Below are 25,583 nucleotides of genomic sequence, written 5' to 3'. Positions count from 1 at the left end.
AATGTCACTTAAGCCCATGACTCTCATGTTCCTGGCCGCACTATTGACAACAGCTCACGTCTACCAACGGTTGCATGGATAAACAAGGTTTGATATATCTTTACAATGGAATATTATTCAACCGTAAAAATGAATAAAGGACTGATATATGCTACCATGTAGGTAAATCTATGTTTAAAACATTATGCTAAGTAAAAGAATCCAGACACAAAAGGTCATATATTGGGTAATCCCATTTATATGAAATATCCAGAATAGGTAAATCCATAGACACAGAATGTAGATTGGCAGTTGCCAGAGATGGGCAGTAGAGGGAAATGGGGAGGAGTCACTCAATGGGTGAAGTTTTATTTTGGGGTGATAAAAACGTTTTGGAATTAGAGGTGGTCATTGTACAACACTGTAAATCTACTAAATGCTAATGGATTGTTCACATTAAAATGGCTAATTTTATGTTATGTGAATTCCATCTCAATAAAAACTTACCAATGCTCAATCTGTTTTCACAATCTTTTCCAAGTGGTAAGGGGTCAATTTTCTTGGTTTTCACAGCATAATATAAATGTTTTTTGTCTTTTAGAGGCATATTATTTAAAGGGGAATCAAACATTGACCTCATGAAGAAAAAGACATAAGCCATAAAGATATTTGTATTAGTTCTTTAGAAAAATTCATAGTTGGATGATGTGTTTCAACAATTAATTACTTATTGTTTCTGAGACACCATGCTAGTTACAAGCAACTTGATTAGGTTTTTGGTGGGAAGGGAGTCTATGAAAGTTTGGAAATTTCTTTTCTTTTTTTAGAACTAAGAGTATATTTTGGAGGAGTATACTTTGAAATAAAAAAATAAAACCTGAAGGATGAAAAGTTTGAAACATGACAGGAAAAACACTTTCTTATTATAACATAAAATCTGGCCCAGAAAGGGAGGATCCAGTTGGTATTTGATGCTTTTGAAATTACAAGACTCAGAAGCCTTCAAAATATTTTCTTATAACAATTCCTGGTTTGATACTTTCTGACTTTGGGTTGGTGATATGCGAGTAGTCTACATTTGGGAATGCTACTTTTAGGAGTACCCTGCTCTTTTAGGGTGAACCCAGTGGAATTTTACAGGCCTCTGAAACCAGTTCATTATAACCTCTGGAAGACTCCACCAGGGAGTTGGCATAACTTCAATTCTTTTACCCCTTTCTACTACACTTCCTCCATTTTCTTCTCCTTCCCTGAAACACGCTGGTTTTTATAAGAAAGCCCCAGAATGGATATTGGCTTAACACATGGAGAGGAATTGATAAAGGTTTGTGTGTGTGTGTGTGTGTGTGTGTGTGTGTGTGTGTGTCTATGTGTATGTGTGTGTTTCACAGGGCTCCTTGAATTCTGCACATTAAGGCAAAAGCATCAGTTTCTCTCTACTCCTAAATTCCCTTTTGAGTTCAGAATTTCAGTTTGCATTACCTAGAACTTAAAAAATGAGTTTATGGGAATGCAAGAGATGGAAATCCTAGAAAAGTTGTCTGGAAGCTATAAATGAAGACCAGGTCTGCTATTCTTTCCACCTTTTGGGAAATGTTGAATGCATCTCTTTGGACAAAGTTACCTTTGCTACTATTTTCTTGGGACTGTAAGATTTTTTTTTAAGATTTTATTTGTTTATTTTAGAGAGAGAGAGAGAGAGTTAGGGGAGGAGCAGTGGGGGAGGGAGAGGGACAGAGAAAGAATCTTGAGCAGACTCTGCACCTAGCTGGGACCTCAACACAGGGCTCCATCCGGCGACCCTGAGATCATGACCTGAGCTGAAACCAAGAGTTGGACACCCAACCCACTGAGCCACCCAGGTGCCCCAGGACCTTAATGAAGTAGATCTTAATGAAGTAATTAATGCTATCACTAATGAAAAGTAGAAAATGATGCTGTGTTCTGAAAGTGCATAGGCTTGCATGCCTTTATTCTCTCATATCAGCAGATGGCAGTGTTTATCTTTTGGCAGATAAATTGTTTCAAAAGCTACGAATGGGGAGTATAAAGAGTAAACATTTTATTCTATGTCCTTTAAAGATCAGGGTTATGTGGGGATATATAACAATGCTCAGATTTTGGTATGGTTTAAACTTAGGACTATCTTGGCATATCTGGGGCAAATGACAGATCTCATTAATTTTGACGCAGTGTAGAGACATTTTTCCATCTATGAGGACTCAGACCAGTAAGGTGAATGAGAGATAGTTCTTTTTTTCTCTATAGATCCCTCAATTGGAAACCAGTTTTAATTATTTTAAAACAACACAATCAATTTATCAAGGAATCCAACATTCAATTATGTCTTTTAATGGTAATACCTGATCAGAATGTAACATGGATTCTTTTTATGTTTTAATAAAGTTTATTGTAATTTCATTGGGTTGAGAGTCTAAGAATTGTAAATACTTTGAGTATTAGTTATTTTAACATAACCATAAATCAAAAGAGTCACACTGGTTTGTGTTGAGTTATCAAAGACAAAATTAGGTCTAAAACTAAATTAACATAAATTTGTGGCAAGGAAAGTCATCTGCTCTCACTTCCATTCCAGCAGGAGTTTAAAGTTGCAAAGGAGAGTCGGTTTCATAGAGTAAAAAGATGAAATGCTGAGTCTCTGACAAGTGTTCTATTAGGATGGGTACTTTGGAAATGAGGTGGCTTTCTAATTGGTCTTCAGCTCCTTGGTTGGCTCCAAGGAAGCATACAAACAGCTTGAGGACATTTCAAAAGAAGGATTGCTCAATGTTGCGGGCAGAGGTTTTTTTGTTTGTTTGCCTGCTTTGTTTCTTTTGTGGTGGCGTTTTCCTGGAATAAATGGGGGGCAGTTATGTTTTGTTGTCCTCAAACTGTCATAATATTCCTTATTTGGTGAGGACGTGGCTGCCACAACAGCCAGCTTCCCAGGAAGGACAGTATTTTGGAAATTAAAAACATGGATTCAGGGATCAGAATGCCTGTTTTAATATCCTGTTCAACCACTTCTTGGATGTGGGACTTTGTGAATTCAAACACCCCTTGACTCCGTTTTCCCATCTATAAAATAGGACTAACAATAGTATAGGGGGAGTTTGTGAGGATTAAATAAGTTAACTGATACATAATGAGGCTGACACATCATAAACATTCAATTAGTGGGCAGCTAATATTATTTGTGGACACCGCTTCAATGACTTTGATTTAAAGGATTTAAGAATTGAAAAAGGATTTGCACATTCAAGGTAAATTTTCTTATTAATTTATTATGGTTCGGGGCATCCCTGCAACAGACAAAGGCCTTCTAATTCACCTTCTCCTAGGAAACTAACGGGGAATAAAATAAATGCAGGGAATATTTTGAGGGCTCATCTGTCATGAATTCTCACGGATTCAGGCACGTGAATAAAATTTTGGCTCAGCTTAATAAACATGTTGTGTCCACGGCTCTGAATCAGCCCAGTTTTTCTGTATTTTTTCCCTTTTGCAAAAGTAAAGCCTTGTCCGGCCTGCACAGCCATGGAAATCACGGTTGAAGAAAATGCAAATGCCATTAATTAAGCAGAATTGCAAAATTCTTCTTGAAACCCTCCTCTCAGTACTTGAGAAGATGTTCTTATTAGGAAAATTAGAGGAAATTTATCAAATACTTCTCAAAAATATCTTAAAGGTGAAAACAGTCCCCAGGGTGTTCTCATGGGCCCATTACAATTTTAGTGACGTACACGTATTAGGGGAGTTGACAAATGCCCCCAAATTTGGATTTTAATCACTTATACTGTCGGTCAAAGAAGCCAGTGCCCCTTCAATAAAAGTGGCCACAGATATACTTCTTATTTATTGTCACCTTCAGTGTGTTACCAGTAATGTTTCAGGTTTGGACTTACACTAAACGTGCAATAATCCCTTGGGATCTTTTGTGATGTGGTTCATTGGTTAGTATTTTTCATCATCTGAAGCACTTTGTTATTTGCAAGTATTTCTCAGACATATTCTCATCTTTAATTACAGAAATAGCAATTCGAGGAGGCATTCCTGAATTTCTGCTCCATTTAGATGTGGTTTTTCCCTGTTTTCCCAGAGGAGCGTATATTCCTGCAGTGGAAGATGACACTGGGTGTTTTTCCCCAGGCAGAAGAAGACTTGTTTTCTAGGTGAGCCTGAGGCAAAAGGACATGTACAATTATTTTCTAGGCTAGAAAATCTCCAATGGGAAGTAGGGTAGCTGTTACAAGTTATTAACTCGTGGGCTATCACCATGAATAACCAAGTCGGTTGAGTCATATAAAATTGCCAATTTTGACAAATTTTGATCTCCAAAAAATAATTTCATATGGTTCACCCTAATATATTGCTGTATGTGTGCAAGGTGAGAGATTTTATGTCCATGTTTGTTCTCAAAAAGATTCTTTTTTTTTTAAGATTTTATTTATTTGACAGAGAGAGAGAGCACACGTAGGCAGAGCAGCAGGCAGAGGGAAAGGGAGAAGCAGGCTCCCCGCTGAGCAGAGAGCCTGACATGGGGCTCGATCCCAGGACCCTGGGATCACGACCTGACCCGAAGGCAGACGCTCAACCGACTGAGCCACCCAGGTGCCCCCTCAAAAAATTCTTGATGGTGGCCTGCAATCCAATACTGCAGCCTGGTGTCCTCCTCCTGCAGAGGGCAGAGGGCAGAGGGCAGAGGGCAGAGGGCAGAGGGCAGGATTCCAAAAACGGCTGATGATAGATTGACCTACATGATCATGGGCGAGAACCCTCACTTAACATGGTGTGTGGCAAAGAGTGTGCACTTTGGGTTGAGGCAGTGTTCACCTCATCATTCTATTATTCTGGATAAGTCATTTCGCCTTCCTGGGTTTGTTTCCTTATCTCTACAATGGAAATATAACCAGAGACTGAAGTGAGATACTTCATATGAAGAAAAACCAGCTCAAAGGCTGTGGTGTAGCTAGCTGGCAGTCAGTAAGTGTCCTTGACTTTGCTCCATTGAGAACGAGCCAGGTCAAGGTTGGACTCAGTGCTGACTTGGGTGATGGGAAAGACGATCTTGCATGAACTGCCTTTGTGGATGAGAGCAGGGACAGCTTCTCTGCCTTTCTGAAGGCCAGAGCCCTCCCTCCCCAAATGTGCTTCTCTCAGCCACTCAGATTTTACTGACTCCCTTGGGAAAAGCAGGTGGCCTGTATTTAGAATAGAATCAGCGGCTTTCCTATGCATTTGAGCTAATGCTTACAAGAATTAATCACAAAAACTTTTTAAGCATTGGCTAAATGTAAACATTTTGTTTCAGAACATCTTATAAATATCTATAGGTCTTTCAGATTTGGTTTGAGAATGAGGATAGAAATAGAAGAATATGAATATGTATATCTGAAAATAAGTCTCTCTTGAGGGAAGTCAGTTGCTGCAAAATCGACATTATAACCTATATAGATAACTTATTAGTAATGAATCATGTTAGCTGGTGTCACCTTCAGTTTTGAACAGACTAAAGAGGTGGTCTCACGTCAGGCATTCATATAGTTCACTGTTTAAAGACGAGGCCCAAATTTCCCATTCTTATGTTCCAAGGTAACTGTGAGCTGGTCTTAATCTACATTTCTGGCCTAATCTTTCCTGCTCCCTGTTATCCCAGATGTTATGGGATGAATTGTATCCCTCCAAAATTCATATGTTGATATCCTAATCCACTTCAGAATGCAATCAGAATGTAATTATATTTAGAGATAAGGTCTTTAAAGAAATCATTACTTTAGGTCTTTAAGATGGTTCCAAATCCAATCTGACTGGTGTCCAGAGGAGAAATTTGTACACACAAAGAGACACCAGGGATGCAGACGCACAGAGATAAGACCACATGAAGACATAGCAAGCACGTGGCCAAGCTAAGCAGAGAAGCCCAGGGAGAAATTAAGCCTGTCAACAGCTTGATCTAGGACTTCCAGCCTCCAGAACTCAGAAATACATTTCTGCGTCTTAAGCCACCCAGTTTGTGGTGTTTTGTTATGGTGGCCTGAGCTGACTAATACAGCAGATAATGAGTCCACTCATCAGGTCTCCAAATATGTGCTAGACTTTCCTCTCTCTGTAATTTTACTTTTACTTACTGTTTTAGTCCACTCGGCTACTATGAAAAAATATCATAGACACTGGGGGGGTGGGGGTGGGACTATAAACACCAGAAATTTATTTCTCGCAGCTCCAGAGGCTGGAAAATCTAAGATCAAGCCACCAGCAGATGCAGTGTCTGGTGACAGCCTACTTCTTGTTCATAGATGGCCATTTTCTTGCTGTGTCCTCATATGGTGATGGGGCAAGGGAGCTCTCTGGGGTCTCTTTTATAAGGGCATATGATCCCATTAATGAGGGCTCTACCTTCAAGACCTAGTTACCACCCAGAGGCCCCACCTCCTAATACCATCACATTGGGGGTTAGTTTTCAACATATGAATTTTAGCAGGGGGGACACTCATCTACCCTAAAACTCCTTTTCTTTTATCTCTGGCTGGGCAATCTTCCCCCCACCATGTTTTACACTTTACCCCAGATATCATTTCTTCTTTGAACTCTTCTTTGATCCTTCCCACCCATCCTTACCCCTCCAAGGTAGAAAAGGTCTCTCTCCCAAATTCCATTTGTGCATGCCTATTTTATAATTTTAAATTCTGTTATTCTTGAAAATAGAGGCTAGGTTTCCAGAATTTGGGCTGAAGATGGGAAAGATGAAAGGACTATGGGGCCATCAGAGGTCATCGTGTTTTGTTTTTAGAACGAGCAAGGCTTATGCCCGATTTTAGACTGAGAAATTGTTCTAGTGGCAAAAGGATGGTTGAAGAATTAGACGGAAATTGAAACTTGCTGGAACCAAGTGTTAAAGGAGACAGAAGAGGTGGTCAAAGAACAGACAGAAGGAGGGGTTGACATTGAAAGAAAAACAGCTCATGTTCTGAGACTCGAGGGGACGATGTGGGGAAGAAACTAGTTTTGCTAATTTTGTGGTTTACTATTTCTAAAATCATGAAGAGCATGAGCTCCAGAGCCTGATTCCTAAGTCCCTTCACTCATCATGCTGGATCTGTGACCCAGATGGCTTTTAAATTCTGTTCAGTCTTAGTGTTTCCAGGTCCGCAGTGGGCAAAATTGTCACTGTCATCAAAGGATTAAATGAATAACACATGTAAAGTACTTAGCACAGAACGCAACAACAGTGATAACAGTAATTCCTATTACTATGTTAGCGCCCTCCTGTCAAAGAACAGATCGGGTTGATTGCTCCTTGGAGGGAGAATGCACTCCCCTGGGGAATCGTGGAGCCTCTCAGAAAGGGAATGTTAGAAAGGATTTATTACAGGGTTTGGGGTTGTGTTAGGTTCTTTGGCAGACTGTTTAGGGACTTTGCTCTTTGTTCTAGATTGGATGCTGTAAGGAAGTGGGGGTAATGCTGTGATTGGGTTTATTCATCAATTTTATGCAATTGGTAAATTTTACGTAATTGGTAAGAAAAAAGGCACCACTCATACTAGCCAGGAGAGGGGGCTCTTTGGTCATTTTTGGGCTTGAACAGGGCTCCTATTTTAGCTGTGTTCAGACTCACAATGGAGGGGTTTTGTTTTTGTCAAGGCAGTTGCAACACCAAGACCTGGCTGATAAATGCCTGATGACCTGGGTTTCTGTAGGGTTGTCTGCTGAGAATGAGGTGCTTAGGACTGAGGGATGTTGACCACTTTTTTTTTTTTTTTTTTGATAGTTACTGAAGAAAATCAGAAAGGCTGTTGGGCGGCACGAAAGCTGGGACCTTAGATGTTTGTAGCCATGTGTGCTGTGATTGCGCTGGCTGCACAGCACAGGTGTGGAGAGGCACATCCTACAAGTGGTTCTGGCCTAGGGTTGACAGAAAGACTAGGACACAAGGACAGGAGTCAAAGCTGAGAGTGCTGGTGAGCACAGATCTGTTGATTTGTTGTGATGTATGGGAAATGCAGTGAACAGAGACAGGAGATGAGGGAACTAACCACCAGGAGAAGAGTCTTTTATTTTAGAAAACTGTCCAGTAGAAGCCCTTCTGAGTAATGTGAAGCTCCCTGGCTAGAAAGAGTCCAGGGCATTGAGAGTGAGAAGGTCGGGGGTGAAAATGGAAAATCCTTGTGCTGGGAATGGCCAGCAATCCCTGTATAGACGGATGAAAAGATGACTCCAAACTTTGCCATAAAAGAGAGGAGAAGGCATGGGGGTCAACACTCAGAGATGAAGACCCTTTGCTCTTCTCTGCTCCTGCTTTTATTGGTCCTTCAGGATAATCACAAATCCTTTATCACTGTCTCTCAAGTACGTGATGTGTGACAAGGGGTCTTACTGAAACTGGGAGGATTTATGGGAAAGATAAGATATGCTAATTTGCATCACCTACTAAACATAGCCTAGGGGACAACGCATTCATCTCTTAATGCTAATTTGCATCACCTACTCAACATAGCCTAGGGGACAACGCATTCTTCTTGTAGATCACCGTGTGGCTGTTTGGGCTAAGAAAGCTTCAGGGAAGGCAACTCCCCATGGCATTCCAAAGGCAGAGCGGTCATGAGGACCCCGGCATTCCAAAGGTCTATGCCCTTCTCCAAAACCCTCCTTTGCCCCCAGCGGCCTCTGTGTTACATTTTAGCAAGCCAGGTATCATGGCTAATTTCATGCTCTACATTAACCCCAACATCCTTGGGCTACTTTGAATTTGTCAGTCTGTCTGTCTCTTCTAAGACAGGACGCAAATGAGGTGATGAGTTCTCCTGCCTCTGTCCGCAACAACACTCACCTTTCCCTCCTCGGATGGGTGACGTACTCTCCTATTCCATTTTTAGAATATGTTCCACTTCGAGGGGAAAGGATACCCTCTTGCACTGGTTTGCCATATGGCCCCTCCCCCAGCATCTCCGAGATTTTTTAATGATGGAGTATTTCATTTTGCGTCCTCTCCTCAGGGCTCTGGCACACGGTCATGGAGGAGAGAAGAGTTCAGAGAAAGACCTGGTAAGCCAGGTCCACAGTTTTTACAGAACTCTCTCCTCTATCAGGGATGAATTGCCTTTGGAACAAACCTCAAAACCCTTAGGAGGCTGCCTCTCAGGACCTCAGGAGCATATCATTGCCTCTCATGCTGGGCCCACCACCGGTAGACACAGTCTGCTCTTTATCCCGAACTCTCCAGAATGCGGAGTAGTAGAGAGCTCTCAATAGTGAATGATTGACAGGCTGGTTAAATGACTGAACTAATACTAAATGTGGCCTGTTACTTTAGCACTGATTTTCAACAGATGTTTATGGGACATTAGCTATTCTTTAGGGGGTTCTTAAAGGCATCCACGCCAGTGATTGTGAACCCTGTCCTCCACATATTTCTTTACCAAAGGAACTTAGCTTTTTTGTTCTTCCTGATTTTAGTCCACAAATAAAATGCATTCAGAGAATGATTTTTGAATTTTTAAGAGAGAGAGACAGAGAGCCACCACTGGCTAAGGGATTGAAGTTCTGCATTTAATCATGCAAAATCTGGCCATGATTGATTCTTCCCAATTCATTTTCTTCTATTTGCTCACATAAATTCCTTGTCTAGTCTAGCTTATATAATGTGTCTGCACCAGCCATTTCCGGTCTCCATATTTTTGCTCCCTGAATCTCCATCCTCTGACGTCAGCTCATGTTGCAAGTCTTCCTTGATCCCCATGCCTGGATATGCTCTCTCCTTATGCTGAATTCCATAGCATTTATTATGCCTCATGGCCCACCCTTTATGTTGCATACTTTACTTCCCCAACCAGATGGTTCATTCATTCACTTACTCACTTGATAAGTGTTCATTGGTGCCTGTTAGGGACCATGCATGTGGCTAGGTACTGGGATTCATAATGCATAACACAGATACCTCTGCCTTCAGAGTATGTAGTTGTCTTGTTTTATACATGTTTTGATATTGATAAAATTTTCATCATCCTTGGAAGTAAATACCTATATAAATTAGAAATAATTATTTTAGTTAAAAAATGGGTGCTTACTGAAGCCATTGGAATACTTGAAGTTACCTTCCTGGATTGTACACCTGTCGCAGGCAAGTGCCATGTATTAGTTCGTCGTCAATCAGGATAGATAAGGTCAAGCTGCAGTTAAATAAAGAAGACCCCCAATTCTCAGGAAGTTAATAAACAGAAATTTATTTATCACTTATGCAAAGTCTGCTATGGGTCTAGGCAACTGTCCAGGGAGGCCGTTCTCCCTGATGGCTCATTAGTAAGATCTAGTTGATTTGGTTTAGTATCTCTGCATTTAGCCTAATAACGTGCACATAGTAAGAGCTTACTCGATATTCAGCGAATTCACACACCTTGTTTTCTCCTCTTTTAAATATTGTGTGTGATTTTGTGTATGTGTGCATAGTGGATCTACTTTTCCTCTCCAGGCAGGTGCTTCTCAGCTCATTAGTTCTGCAGGTGTACAGCTCCACAAATTTGTGACTCCTGGGAGTAAAAGTACAGAGACCTCTAAGAGTGAGCCCATTGTGATCACAACTGCAGTGAAAGCATCGGTAGAGAGAGGCTCCCTGGGATAGAGCAGGCACCCAACTACCCACTGACCCTCATCTCTTCAGACTTTCTCTTTTAGACCCAATAAAAAGGCAAAGCCCCCTTCCAGAAAGTCCCCCATTAAAAAGTCTATTTGTTTAGTGGGGTGCCTGAGGCCTGCCCCTCACTATAAGGCAAATCAATAGCAATGCTGGCCTTGCTTCTGGTTCCTGGCAGCTGGCTGCAGGGGGGCCCACAGGTAGGGACCAAAGGGGGACCAGGCAGGAGCCATCTGAGTGCAGCTTTGGATCTGACAGCCCAGAGAAGGGCTGGAGTAGTAAGGATGGTGCTGAGGTTGAAAATGGGCCTTGTGTGAACCCTTAACCCCAACCTGCTCACCTTGGAGGAGCCCTGAGAAGAAACCTGGCTATATCAAATTGCACAAGATCTGGGCAGCCCAGAACATCTCCAAGAGGATTGCCACATCACAGAACCTTATCCATCTCACTACCGACAACCTTGTCCTGAACCTACAGGATGAAAGTTTTACCCGGGGCAGTGACAGCCTCATCAAGGATAAGAAATGAGCCTGGTGACCAGGAACTTCACTCCCAGAGAAGAAGCAGATCTGTTTCTCTCCCTCCCGCCACCCCTATCCTACCCTGGTATTAAGCGATGGTCCTTTCTCCATCTGTCATCCCAACCCTTTTTGGATGAAAAAGGCTTGACCAATTTCCCAGGGGAAAGATTTTGCTCCTCCCTGTGTTGGCCAAAGGTGTTGGGACAGTGTGATTTCTGACTGATTCCCTATAGTATTGGCTCCTCCTTCCAGGTTGGGAGGCAATAACCACCATCCCAGGAATTCTCAATAAGTTTTTATTACTTATGCTGAAAAAAAAAAAAAAAAGTCTGTTTGCAATGAACCTGGCTAGGTTCTGCAGAGAATCCACAGTGCAGTTCCAGGATTCCTTCCCTGGTCAGATAAATACTACTCACCACACATCCCACATCTGAAGACTGAGGCTTGCCTAAAAAGGAAGACAGGCTGCCCTATGGTCAGGGCCTCTCAAGAATCTTACCAAGGACCTGCAAACTTCTGCATTTCCCAGCGCTTCCTATGTGGGGTGTAGCTACCTCGTCAGAGAAATTCACCAACAGACTTTCAGAGGGTGAACTTCCCATGAACCTCCCTCCAAGACAAATGAGAATGAGAACATTTCTATAGTAGAGTGGCATTAGGGCAGACACATCTTTATCTAGATGTTAAATTTTCATTGGAAATACCTGATTTATATTTAGATTTCATAAAATTTCCAGTTGAAAAAGTTAGGCTCACATATGTAAGTTGTTCCAGCCATATTTGAAAGTTTCCCAATAACTAAATTGGATACCAAATAATCATTTTCCTTTATAGTTGCACCCACATTGACAGACTTGGTTCATTTTTATTGGAAGAATTGATTTGGCTTTGAAACAAAAGCATCTGTTTCAAAATTACATTTGTCCAAGTTAAGTAAATTCATTAATCCTGCTATCAACTCCATATTATTAAACATCAAATTAATAAGTAAAATCAAAACTTGACTTCCTTAAGTCGCACTACCCACATTTTAAATACTCAGTAGCCATAGATGACTACCGGCTACTATATTGGAGAGTGTAGATTTGGAGACATCATCTCTGAATAATGCAATCAGTTGGATATACAACCGTTATTCTGTAGCCAAATCAAGGCAGTGGCCAAGGTCAAGGTGGTTAACAGCCTTTACCTTTCCTTTGTCAGCTTAGAAGTCTTGCATCTTTTTTTTTTTTTTTTTTTTCAAAGATTTTATTTATTTATTTGACAGAGAGAGAGACAGCGAGAGCAGGAACACAAGCAGGGGGAGTGAGAGAGGGAGAAGCAGGCTTCCTGCCGAGCAGGGAGCCCGATGTGGGACTCGATCCCAGGACCCTGGGATCATGACCTGAGCCGAAGGCAGACGCTTAACGACTGAGCCACCCAGGCGCCCAGAAGTCTTGCATCTTATGGGTAGACTGATTCTAGTGCGTCTTGAGCCATGGAGCTGCCATGGAGCTGTCTGGGGTTTGAACCTATCACCCAGTGTCTTTTGTGCAAGGGATGCTCAAATATTTGTTCAATGGTTGCCAAGTTCATCTACTGCTTATTTGAATCTTGCTTCACCTTGAGAGAATTTTTTTTTAACATTTACTCAATGAAAAGGAAGGTTGAAGTACTCATTAACTCTTCCAATTTGCTTCATGAACTTGATACTCTTTTTGCATAAATTTAGCCTTTCCGCTTCTAAAATGGTACCATCTAAAAGCAAATTCAGGCAAGACCAATGAAGCATTCTAGGCAATGTTTGAACTTGGCCTCCTGACTTTTTTTTCTTTTGGCCTAGTTCATGTCTTTTTGATTTAATTAATTTGGAAGTTAAGTCAAAGAGGAGCTTAGTGTGAATTCAAAGAAATTTTCAGCTTGAGGCACCTTGTTTTTTCAGATATCTAGTTTGACAAATGTAGTCTTGATTTTTAAATATAATTTAAATACTTAACTCTATCAAAAAACACAATGACAAATGTGTACAGTGTGGAAATGCATTTCTTAAAAGAAGCTGCCCGAAATTACTTTAGCAATCTCTTCTGATAAATCTTCGGCCACTTGTGTATATTATTAAAAGATCAACAAGCAGGAAAGATATAATTTTAGCTGGGTTAAAGTCTTCAGTTTTAAAATAAGGAAGACAGATGAGTAACAGAGGCGTTTTGGTTACAGCCTGGTCTGACCAATGAGCCATCAGAGCTCTAGAAGATTGTTCTTTTGTGCTTGGGTCTCTGATGAAAGTCTCCAGTTTGAAGCAATGGATTCGTGGACTATTGTTTATGCTTCTGCCATAATTCTGCGTGGCCCTTTTGTATCAAGAACTAGCATTTCTGGGGTGCCTGGGTGGGTCAGTTGGTCAAGCGACTGCCTTCGGCTCAGGTCATGATCCCAGGGTCATGGGATCGAGCCCCACGTTGGGCTCCCTGCTCAGCGGGGAGCCTGCTTCTCCCTCTCCCACTCCCCCTGCTTGTGTTCCCTCTCTCGCTGTCTCTCTGTCAATTAAATAAATAAATAAAATCTTTAAGAACTAGCATTTCTTCTTAGGAAATATCCAACTCGTATACACACACACACACACACACACACATACACACACTTCGGGTAATTATAAAATTGCACGTGATATAAGAGAGAGAAAGATATCATTGACCACAATAAAAAAGAAGAAAAGAAGGTACAAAGAACTTCAAGCCTTTGTGTATTGTAATTTTTGGTATACAAGACTGCTTTTCCGGGGATGTTGTGCTTAGCTTTGGTGTTCCCCGAATGCCTGAGTACAGTGAGGTTCAGGTGTTTATTTAACAATGAAAGTGGCATTCAAATTAAATCTGTCAGGCAGCCAAGTCCATCATCAAAGGTTAAACTATTCTTACAGGGCCCTTAGAGGATATTTTACAAGGGATTGTGAAAGTTAACATTTCTATACTCCTTTTGCGTGAGCCTGACAATCTTCAGATTTTCTCTCTTGGTGTTCATATTGAGATCTGAACCAAGAGGCACATAAAAACCAATAACAATTCTATTTATTACCAGAAAGGACCCTCAAATGGCAGGCTTCAATTCTAACATATTTTTCTTTTCTGCAGGAATAATTGATGAGAGTTAAAACATCTACAGGGCAGATCTTCTTGTAAGGGCCACCTGTTGTTTTCCATGAAAGAAAATATATTTGCAGGGGTGCCTGGGTGGCTCGGTCAGTTAAGCATCTGACTCTTGATTTTGGCTCAGGTCATGATCTCAGGTTTGTGGGATCAAGCCTTATGTCAGGCTCTGAGCTCACCAGGGAGTCTGCTTGAGATTCTTTCCCTCAGCCCCTCCCCCTGCTCATGCTGGGTCTCTTGCTCTTTGTCTCTCAAATAAATAAACAAATCTTTAAAAAAAGAAGTTAAAGAAAAAAGAAAATATATTTGTAAACCAGGAACGACAAGGGGCTTGAGAGGCTGGAACACCCCCACAATTGCCAAAAGCTCTTTTAACTAAACACAAACGATCTGTAAAGTTAATGTGTTTTTGCCATATGATAAGATTTTTTTTTCCCTACTAAACTGTACTTCCTATATGGAAATTCTGAAGCAGTCAATGTTTGCATGCTTAACTGAGTATCTGTTATAAAATATATTTTTTTCCTAAGCCGACATGAACAACTTCCAATATAGAAAAGTATTCTTTGAGTTCGGAGTTTTGTTAACTGAGAACATTTTGGGAGAGGCTAATTTGCAAGTGTACTTTTCATTATTTAAATTAGATTCTTTCTGACTTTAAACTTACCATATTGATGTTGAATAATTATTTCCAGGAATGCTGGATGAGCATCAGCATGTGGTACTGCTGAGATAAGTAAATGCACTGTTGTTCTAGGAATTTATGAATTATGTTTCCACAAGTGATTATTAATAAATATGTCTGAACTGGTCAGAATGAGAATATAGGGGAAAATTATATTCATATTTTGGCATTTATGTCTTCTCTCAATAATAAACCTTTTTGATCAATTGTGCTTATGACATTTGTATTAAAAGACTCCAAGAATGACCTACTTTGAGGATATGGAAGAATTATCTTTTCCTCTGGTTATTAAATAAGAATAAAATTTATTATCTAATTATCCTAAGTCTGTTTCCTTTAACTTTGGAATGGTATGAACAAATAAATCATTGCTCCCAGCTTGGTGCATCAGTTTTTGGAAAAAGAAGTGAGGAGAAGAGGACTTACATTTCCATGGCTTTGAATTCTTATGCAATAGTGATTTGATTTTTTAGAGCATCTCTTGTCCGAATATTCCAGACCTTCTCTCATCAAAATCGTAAGTGGATAAAGCTGTGGCTTGGGATTTAAATGTATTTTTAAGTTGTTGCTACTGAGGGAAGGGAAAAGTAAGGATATTTACATTTATCATTAAAGACCTAATATGTACCAAGTAATTTGTAATGGTTGTCACTTTTAAGCTTCACAAACTTCCTGGAATTTAAGAAGCTAAGTAACTAACCCAAATTGACCCCATGAGAGCACGTATTTGAAGCCTAAGAGGTCTCCTTAAAAATCTTGCACACTTTCCAATACACCATACTACCTCCATGAACAAAGAATTACCCCTTATCTGGATATTTAATGTGTATGGGTCTCTGGATGGTAAAATGTGTGTATATATACTATATACAGATACATACATATCCTGGAAGTGTTTCTTGACAGCTGAGTTTACTTGAAGTATTTTGTTCTGGACTGCCTCGAACATGTCCTTGAACTTGAGGGGGACTACCCACTCTATAAATCTGCCTACTTGGTATCAGTTACTGAGGAGAGGTCACAAGTTAGTTTCTCAGAGTTTCCAGAGCTGCAAGTCCTGATGATGACAAATGGCCTCCTACTTATACCCCTATTTCCTTCATAGTTTCCCAAGAAAATGGTTCCTTCAGCTTTCATCTGCAGACCCATCCCTCATAGGGCTTAGATACCTGATCATGGGATGTAGTGTGGGAGGCAGAGATCATACTGTTTTCTGTCATCATTCCCAGTCCAACTCCTAAACCTCTGACTCCTTGTAAATCATCTCTGCTGAAATCAGAGTACCACTGGGAGTACCATTGCATCAGGTGCTCTCAGACACATCTCAGTTTCTCCAGTAGCTCAATGTCTAATATATTATCAAGGAAAAGTTCAAGTATGTTTGATTTGGAATAGCGTGTTGTTTAGAAATTATACTTGGAATGTCTTCTATCAGGAGATTTCATCTTCCCAGCTCCCACTCAATATTCCTATCCAGCTTTACACACGTTACTCAAAGTTTAGCATATCATCTGGGAGCTTGTTAAAATGCACAATTCTGGTCCTTACCCTAGACCTATTGAATAAGAATCTGCATTCCTATTGACTATCCCACCATTTAACAAGATACCAGCTCATGGGTATGCATCGTAAAGTTTGAGAAGCTCTGATCTCTATTAGTCTACCATTTCCTGAATTTATGCTTTAGGTAATAGTGAGCTATGCAGTTTGAATCAAACTTCCAATGAAACAACTAAAAAAACTGGGTAAAATACAAAATGAGCTTAAAGCAATCTAGACTGAAAGATGTCTGAGGCATCGGCTTGCAGAAGCAAGCAAAAATCCTCCCTAGAAGAAAGTTTCATTATCATAGGCCTACAATTATTTATACAAATAGTTTTTCAAATAGAATATTGAGCATGTTATCAAAGACGCCAGGTGCACAAAGAACCGAAATGACACAAGTGAGATCCAGCAGAATAATAGTCAATAACAATAGATCCAATGTGACTTTAGATCTTGGAATTATCAGACACAAACCATAAAACAACTATACTTATTATGTATAAGGAAATATTTGTTCTTTAAATAGAACTTGGAAATTTATTAGGGAACAGGAAACTATAAAAAGTGACATAACAGATTTTAAAAACCCTAGAACTTCTACAACTAAAAAACAGGAACTGAAATTTAAACATAGTGAATGGGTTTAACAGAAGACATAGCTGAAAAGAGAATCTTTAAACTGTAAGATAGGTCAGAAGAAATTATCTAGCATGAAGAGACACCAGAAGAGTGGGTGAGAAACAGAAGACACAGTGTAAAGGTCTAACATGTTTGATGAGATAGGGAGATGGGGAAAGAAAGGAAAGATTGAATGGTACAGAAAGAGTAATGCCTGGGGTGCCCGGGTGGCTCAGTCATTAAGCATCTGCCTTCAGCTCAGGTCATGATCCCAGGGTCCTGGGATTGAGCCCCGCATCCGGCTCCCTGTTCAGCAGGAAGCCTGCTTCTCCCTCTCCCACTCCCCCTGCTTGTGTTCCTTCTCTTGCTTTGTCTCTCTCTGTCAAATAAATAAATAAAATCTTAAAAAAAAAAAAAGAAAGAGTAATGCCTGAGAATTTTCCAGAACTCTTTAAGACATCAATCACAGATTCATAAAGTTTATTAAATCCTAATTACAATAAAAAGAATGGTATATTTAGACACACCCAAGTTAAAACACATCAAAGAAAAACCTTAAATTTATCCTTGAAGGAATAAAGGCAAATTTTCCTATCACTATGCTGTATAACAAACGACTCAGTGACACATAGTAATTTTATTATGTTAAAACAATTCTATGGGTTAGGAATTTAGATAATACACAGCAAGGATGGTTTGTCTCTGCTTCATGATGTGTGGTGCCTGGGCTGGATGACTTGAAGCCCAGACTCACTGGGATTGCCAGCAGGAATGTCTACAATTGTTTTCTCCAGCAAGGTAATTTCAGGCTAGTCTGATTTTTTTGTATGGCAGCTGGATTCCCTCACAGTGAGTAGTCGATAGCAGAAACTGAATGGCATTTAATTATCTAGCCTTAGAAGTCACATAGCATCACTTCCACCAAACACTGTTGTACGAAAATGTCAGAACCCCACTCAGATTCAAGTGCAGGGAACACAGACACTGCTCAGTTGGAGGAGTGTCAAATAACTTGTGGCCATTTAAAAAATCATCTTCCAAAACTATAAAAAGCTGGATATAAACTAAGGACGACTCTTCTTAGAGGCATGAATTATTGCAATGACTTAATCAAGTTTGTTTGATATTATTTTCATGGTGCATTGTTGGGCATCTGTTATAACGGATTTATAGGGCTCCCAGTTTCTAGAGGAGAGATGCCAGGCTTAAGCCCATTGCATTCCAATGAAAGATACCAAGAGAACTCTTTGAAGAGATATTTAATTAATTTCTTGTATGCTGAACTCCATTATTAACCCAAGTGTTTTAAAAAGATGGTCAGAGTTATCTTTCAAATATTTAGAAAGAAATACATTTTAGTTTCAAGAAACCTCAATTATGTTATTGAGGAAACCATATGTAATACCACAAATACTTAGTCAACAAGTTAGAAAAATGAAAAAAATAAAAATAAATGTAAAAATAAGCCCGTTTATCCTGACATATCTATTTTGTTAGACTATAGTAGTCTATAAACCCTTACTTCACTCTCTAGGCTCAGTCACATGTCCAACCCTAAATCAACCACTGTGGCCAAGGAAATAGAAAGTGATGACTGGTTTAGCCTAGGTTGTGTGCAAACCTCTAGAGGCTGGGATGTTATTAATTTCCCTTTAAGCAAGGATGGAAATTAGGAATCATTGAGATGGGACAAACAGATACTAGAAGAGGCACTATCAAGTGTCCATGATAGGTCAATATATATTCCAGGCAGAGAAAAGAGCTTAAGCACAGTTCTTCAAGGTCATGGATTATTTGTGGGGAAATGGCAAGAAACTGTTACGGCTGGAGTAAATAATATCTAAAGTCTTTGCCCACTAAACCACAAGGGCCAGACTATAATTATGTCACACTGAGAGGTAATTCCATAATTGTTTCACTATCAACACTAATTTCAAAATATAGAGACCTATATTCTTATGGAGCTGAGATACAGGACTAGGAAAATATAGAGAATCAGGGAGTATAAATGCAGAAGTATTACATAAAAGTTTCCTTTAAAGAATCTTATATTCTCCAAGATCCTAGCAAGGCTACTTCAAGCTGTGTTGACTACCCTCAATTATATGCTCTATTCATGGGTCCATGAACTTGACACTTGAGAACTTCCCTTGAGAGTCATGATCAAATATGCTTTGACCAGATGAAAACTAGATTTATAAATATTCCAGCCTGTTTTACCTCTACCTCTCCAGACTTATATGTCATTTTTCAAGCAGGCATCAAATTAGGGTGACTTTTCCAAAATACAGTCAAGGATTCAGGAATCACATTGACACTATACCTTGGATAGCAGCTTGCTGTTTACAAAGCACGTTTGCAAATGTTGTCAAACCAAATACTTGCAATAACCCTGAACAGAAGGTATATTGATGCTCATTTTACAGATGAGTAAACTGAGGCTCAGAAAGGTTAATGATTACCCTAGAAGATACACAGATGATCAGTGGCAAATGAGCCACAAAGCTAGATTCCCTTATCTCAAATTCTGCATTCCTTTGCCTCCTTATCATGAGTAAAGCAGACATTACCAGAAGTCTCTCACTTATTAAACTATGACTTAAACCATAGACTCTACATTATATTTTAAGCTACTCCATGTATCTGGAACGATAGCAATAGCTTGTCTAGATTTAAAATACTAGACTAATATAAAACACAAGTAACCTACTTTCAGAACAAATGTGCTTAAAACACATTGCTTGAATAGACTTTACATCTTCTTTCAAGCACTTTTACATTTTGTCCCTAACCACTTTTGAATCATAAGTCCTCCTATTTTCCATGCTCTGTGTCCTATATTGCCTTGGCTTTGAGACCCATCCTATTGCCTACACGCTTCCTTTTGCTTAGAATTATTTTTCCAACACCTCTTCCATTTCTGCTTTTCTGAATTTGATCTGGGCTTTAAGGCATAGGTCATGTGGAACCTCAAAGTCATTATTCTCCAGCAGACCCCTCAAGCTTTCTCCCTGTAACTCTATTCCTGTCCAGTACTATCTTTCTGTCTCAGAATGTGTGTGTGATCATAGAAAGGCAGAAGGGGGCATTGAGGGTCTCTAGAGTTGCCTTAGTTCTGGCTGATAGAATAGAATACCATGACTAGGGACTTAAACAACAAACATTTGTCTCCTATAGTTCTGGAGTTTGGGAAGCCCGATATCAAGGCACCAACAGATCTGGTGTCTGCTGAGGGCATGCTTCCTGGTTTGCAGATGGCCATCTTCTTGTTATATACTCACATGGTGGAGAACAGAGAGAGAGAGAAAAACTCTTTCTCATGTCTCTTATAAAGGCACTGATTTCATCCATGAAGGATCTACCTTCATGCCCTAATTAGCTCCCCAAAACCCTGCCTCCCAATACCATCACCCTGGGGAATTTAAGCTCCAACATATGAATTTTGAAGGGGACCCAAATATTCAGTACATAATTCTGCACCCCCCCCAAATCTATGTCCTTCTCATATTAAAAATACATTCATTCCATCCCAATAGCACCCAAATTCTTAACTCATTTTAGCATCAACTCTAAAGTCTGAAGTCCAAAGTCTCAACTAAATATGATCTAAATCAGATGTGGGTGAGACTTGAGGAAAGATTCATCTCGATGCAAAGTCCTCTCCAGCTGTGAACCTGCAAAACCAGAGGAGTTATATGTTTCCAAAATACAATGGTGGGACGGCATTAAAATAGACATTCCCATTCCAAAAAGGAGAGAGAAAAAAGAAGGAAGAGGTGATGGGTCTCCGACAAGTCCAAACCTTAACAGTTAGTTAAACTTCATGAGAGATTAAGGCTCAAGAATAATCCTCTTTGGCTTGATGCTCTGCCTTCTGGATCCACTGGGTCATGTAATCTGGCCAGCACACATGGCCTTGCACTGAGAAAGGTCTTGTGATTGATTTATTGCTCTGCTGTCACCCTCTTGAAATTCTTAATACTTTTTTGAACAAAGGGTGCGGCATTTGGACTGAGGCCAACAAATTATGTAGCTGGTGCTGCTTTCTTGGCTCCAAACCCCAACAGGTTGGTATAGAAGGGAGGGAAAAGGAAAGAAATACACATCTCTCACTTATCTGGCCAGATTTGAAACCCTCTCTCTTGGTTGTCATTGTTTCTCTGGCCAAAACTGACTCCTAGAAATGGGAAAACATAGCTTCAGATCTGTACTTCTTAAGCCATTTCAGCCATCGTCCCAGCTGCATAGCTAATGTGTCATCAACCTTTACTTTTTTCCTTCTCCTCCTTGGGTGGAGGGTATTTTTTCTTTCTCTTCTTGAAATCAAAGGAGGAAACACCAAGATCATCCCTTAAGGAAGGGATTCTGGTTTGTTTACTTTTTTGATTGGCTGCCTTTTTAGACAGCAGACTTGATTATTTTACTTCAAACACATCTGAGCAGAGAAGAAAATTCCAGAGAGAAAGCACAGCTGAGATGGGGTGGGGGAAGAAGGAACTGTTTAGTGCAGATAAGATTGTCACTGGCATGGTGTGTTTGCCTTAGTTTACTGGGGACGTTGCGGTAGGTAACTGTGCTATTTTGCTGGTAGTCTGTTCAAGACGGTTGTCTATTGGGTACCAGGAGCCAGGAGTAAGAAGCTTGGATGGGGGAGGGGGATAGAGAGGGAGGGTAGGGAATGGGGGTGGGTCATCGGGCTGCAGGAAGAAAAGGCAGAGCTGGAGTTGTGTCTCCCTCTTCAGAGATGTGAATGATTCCACGGGGCCCTCCAAAACGCTCACACACGTATCCCATGGGGAGAGCAGATGTTTGGGTTCCTGCCTCAAGGGGGGCATTGCCAACAAGATGGTATTAACAAGAGAAGCAATAGTGGTCAATAGAAAATTGTAGTTGTGCTTCCAGATAAAGAAAGAAACATTTGCTCTGCTTCCCTTCCTGCTCCCCAGTGCCCAACACTGAGAGAGATAGAACCAGAAGAAAAAAAAGGACAAAAATAGCAGACACTGTCCCTCTTCCCATTTCAAGCTCCTTAGGCCACAGCCTGGCTGGTGCTCAGTGGAAGGGAACAAGAGCTTTACATCGCACATAAGAACTAGGCTGTAAATTGGATTAGACTGGCTGGAGATTTTAGTTATGAAAACAACCTGAAACTATGGGATCTGCCCTAGAGGGATAATTGGTGGCAAAAAGAAATTTGACAAAACCCAGTTGGCCTAATAGTTAAATTTAACTATGCATCATGTTTTTGTTTGCCTCATGCAATTCAGATTGTTTATTAAACCATTTATATTTTCAAATTGACTGCTAAAAGCAGTCAGGGAAATGCTTTCCTGTTTAATTTTTGTTGGGGCTTGGGGAGAGAAAAAAAGAGAGAGAACCTGCTGTATAATTCCTTCCCTTCCATTTGGGCAAATTCAGGTCCATGTCCACCCCTGAACTGATAATTGTCCCAATAACGGAAGGTTGGGCTCTGTCCGATGGGCTTTGTTCAGCCTGCATCTGTCCCTGAGATGGAATCAGCTTCTGCATCACATGGGTTAGGTGGAGGAAGGTGGACTTCTAAATAAAATCAGGTAAGGAGGAGAGGGACACAGGATGCTGCTAATGAGGCCACCCAAACTCTACTACATGGGGCCACCCTATGTGATAATCATCTGCTTCCGCCTTAGTAATGACCCACATGGCCCTTGGGTAGGGTTGGCCAATTTCCTTTGGGCTTCTCCACGCCAAGGATCTCCTCCATTCCCTGGTCAGTGGGAGTCACTCATGTCCAGACAAGGGAAGGACAACTGACAACATGTAATTGGTGACCAACAGGCCTGTGTGCTGTGGTCACTTCATCAACCCTACCCTCTCCCCATGGTCCTACCTTCTAGACCCATCATGAGCCAATGTTGGCAATTTGTTACTTTGAAATACTCTCCTTTCAGGACCCCTGGGTGGCTAATCGGTGAAGCGTCTGCCTTTGGCTTGGGTCATGATCCCAGAGTCCTGGGATCGAGCCCTGAGTCGGGCTTCCTATTTGGCGGGGAGCCTGCTTCTCCCTCTGCCCCTCCCCCTGTTCTTGCTCTTTCTCTCTTTCTCTCACTCACTCTCTCAATAAATAACTAAAATCTTAAAAAAAAAAAAAAAGAAAAGAAAAGAAAATACCCTCCTTTTAATTTTTTTTCTTGCTGCCTCCTGGAGTCAAGCTCTAAAAACAGAATTTAAAATTCACCTCCCAGTGTGTCTGAGATGTTTATTCTTCCCATTCTGAACACTTGGCTGGCGTGCACTTCCTCTGTCTTCCATTGAAAAATTCTGCCCTATAGCTGGCTGTTTAACTTTCATTTCGAACAGAGAAATGGTGCAGCATTCATTATTGGTTAAGAATGTTTGATGTGCTATAACATTTTAAAAGGTTAAATATGATACAACATTTGAAAAATTCTTCTAAAAGCATTATGAGAGAAGCCAAAACCATTTTTTTTCCCTTGGTGAAGAAAATTTTATTGTGATTTTAAAGCTTTGGAAAACATCTTATAACCAGGTGTTCATCCAGATTGAGGGCAACTTTACATTTTGCACTTACATAAAGTATTTATCCCGAATCAGCTATTGTGAATGATCTAGAAGTATCCCTGCATGGGGATATTCTCAAACAGTTCTCTTGGCCTTATAAATAGTCATCAACTCCACTTCCCCAGCCCTATTTGCTGTCAAAATAACACAAAGTTTTGTTTATTGTTCTCTCTCTATTTGGGGAGAGTGATGGTTGGTAGCTGAGAAAATGTATGATTGTACTGATACAGAATGATTTGTGGTTTGTGATTCTCCTTCCTTTTCCCTCTCTGTTTATCCTTTGACCTCTCTCACTTCTCATGCCTCCAATTTATGCCAATTTAAAATGAATCCTGCTCTGCCTGTTTCTAGTTCTGTGACCTTAAGCAAGCTATTTAGTCTTGCCATGTTCCAGATTCTTCAATAATGAAATCATAACAGTAATATCCATCTCCTAGGGCTGTTGTGGAGATTGAATGAGTTAATACGTGTAGAGCACTTAAAATAGTATCTGGCATATATAGAGCAAGTGGTCAATAAATGTCAGTGGTGGTGGTGGTTATTTTTCTTCTTATTCTTGATACCTTAATGAGGTCCCCTTGCCATTTTGAATCTCAATTTCCTTACCTACAAAATTGGGTCCATAATTTTTTTCAACTCAAATGAGTTATAGGGACCCGTACAAGGTGCACAGAAGGAGGAATCATTAGTAAAATGTTGGCTAATTAACACCGGGAAGCTTCTTGACAAAGCTGTCCTCTATTTTCAGGATCATTAGAAGTTGGCCATGCTTGGACTTTTGTCAGACGCTCATTAGCAGATGTCACTATCTTTCAGCTCAAGGGCTTGCCAAAACCACTATGCCGAGCTGAGAGAATTCATTTTCTTCCAGGAATAAATTCATTTATTTTTGTATGTTATTTATTCACCAATCAGAGGAGCTCTGATGACGACAGTATTGCCCTTGACATTCGAAAAGACAGGACTCCATGTCCCAGGCAAGAGTGTGCTCATGTGTCGCCAACCCGTGTGTTCATGCAGGGCAAGAAAATGCCACATGCAGGGACATCAAGAATTGACGATAGTCCAGAAAATGTCCTGAGGGAACATTTTGGGATTTTAGTTGAGGGTGGAAAAATATACAGCCTAAAAGACATGGAAGTGAGAGGAAAAACTGCCAAAGAACAGGGATACATTGGTTCCCTGCACAGTCTGCTCTTTGAAATAGTTAACTCTTCAACTCCTGTTCCCACCATTGCTGACTGGAGGCATGTGTCAATGTTGCCATGGTAACAAGTCAGTGTGCAGACAGTAGCTGAGATTGCAGATGCCTTCTTACTCAGGACCCCAAATCACATGTTTATATTGACTAACAAATGGTCAGGGCCATTTCAAGTGACAATTTTTGACTTCTTCAAAAACTTTCAGATTTACCTAGAGAGGAACTTGGAACCACCGTGGTTAAACATGATCCAAGTGAACACTGCCCAGCCCTCTTTCACCTCACCCTGCTTTTTAATTATGTTTTTTCCCAGCACTGTTCGCTAATGCTCTATGCGCAATTAAACTTATTTCCTATATTGTACTTTTGTTATGACTCATCATCTCTATCCCTCACTAGAATGGAAATTCTAAAATGCCAAGCACCCGGTCTGTTCTCTGTTGCATTTTCTTGGGTCATTTTAAACAGTGCTTGTCCAGGGCGCCTGGGTGGCTCAGTTGGTTAAGCGACTGCCTTCGGCTCAGGTCATGATCCTGGAGTCCCGGGATCGAGTCCCGCATCGGGCTACCTGCTCAGCAGGGAGTCTGCTTCTCCTTCTCCCACTCCCCCATCTTGTGCTCTTTCTCTCACTCTCTCTCTCAAATAAATAAATAAAATCTTAAAAAAAAAATAATAATAATAATAAACAGTGCTTGTCCTGCCTGGTGCCTCATAAACGTTC

At 40.5% G+C, this 25,583-nt stretch overlaps 1 non-coding gene across 1 annotated transcript; it reads left to right on the top strand.

The window, feature by feature from the left end:
- The first annotated feature begins 10,643 nt into the window (after positions 1-10,643).
- LOC116638267 lies at positions 10,644-10,863 on the top strand. The gene has a single exon (XR_004300683.1). It is a non-coding gene; the product is annotated as a small nucleolar RNA U89 (small nucleolar RNA).
- Positions 10,864-25,583: the final 14,720 nt, after the last annotated feature.

Source organism: Phoca vitulina, unplaced genomic scaffold (assembly GCF_004348235.1).
Source record: "Phoca vitulina isolate PV1807 unplaced genomic scaffold, GSC_HSeal_1.0 scaffold1, whole genome shotgun sequence".
NCBI lineage: Eukaryota > Metazoa > Chordata > Mammalia > Carnivora > Phocidae > Phoca > Phoca vitulina.
This window is presented reverse-complemented; position numbering and strand designations above follow the sequence as displayed.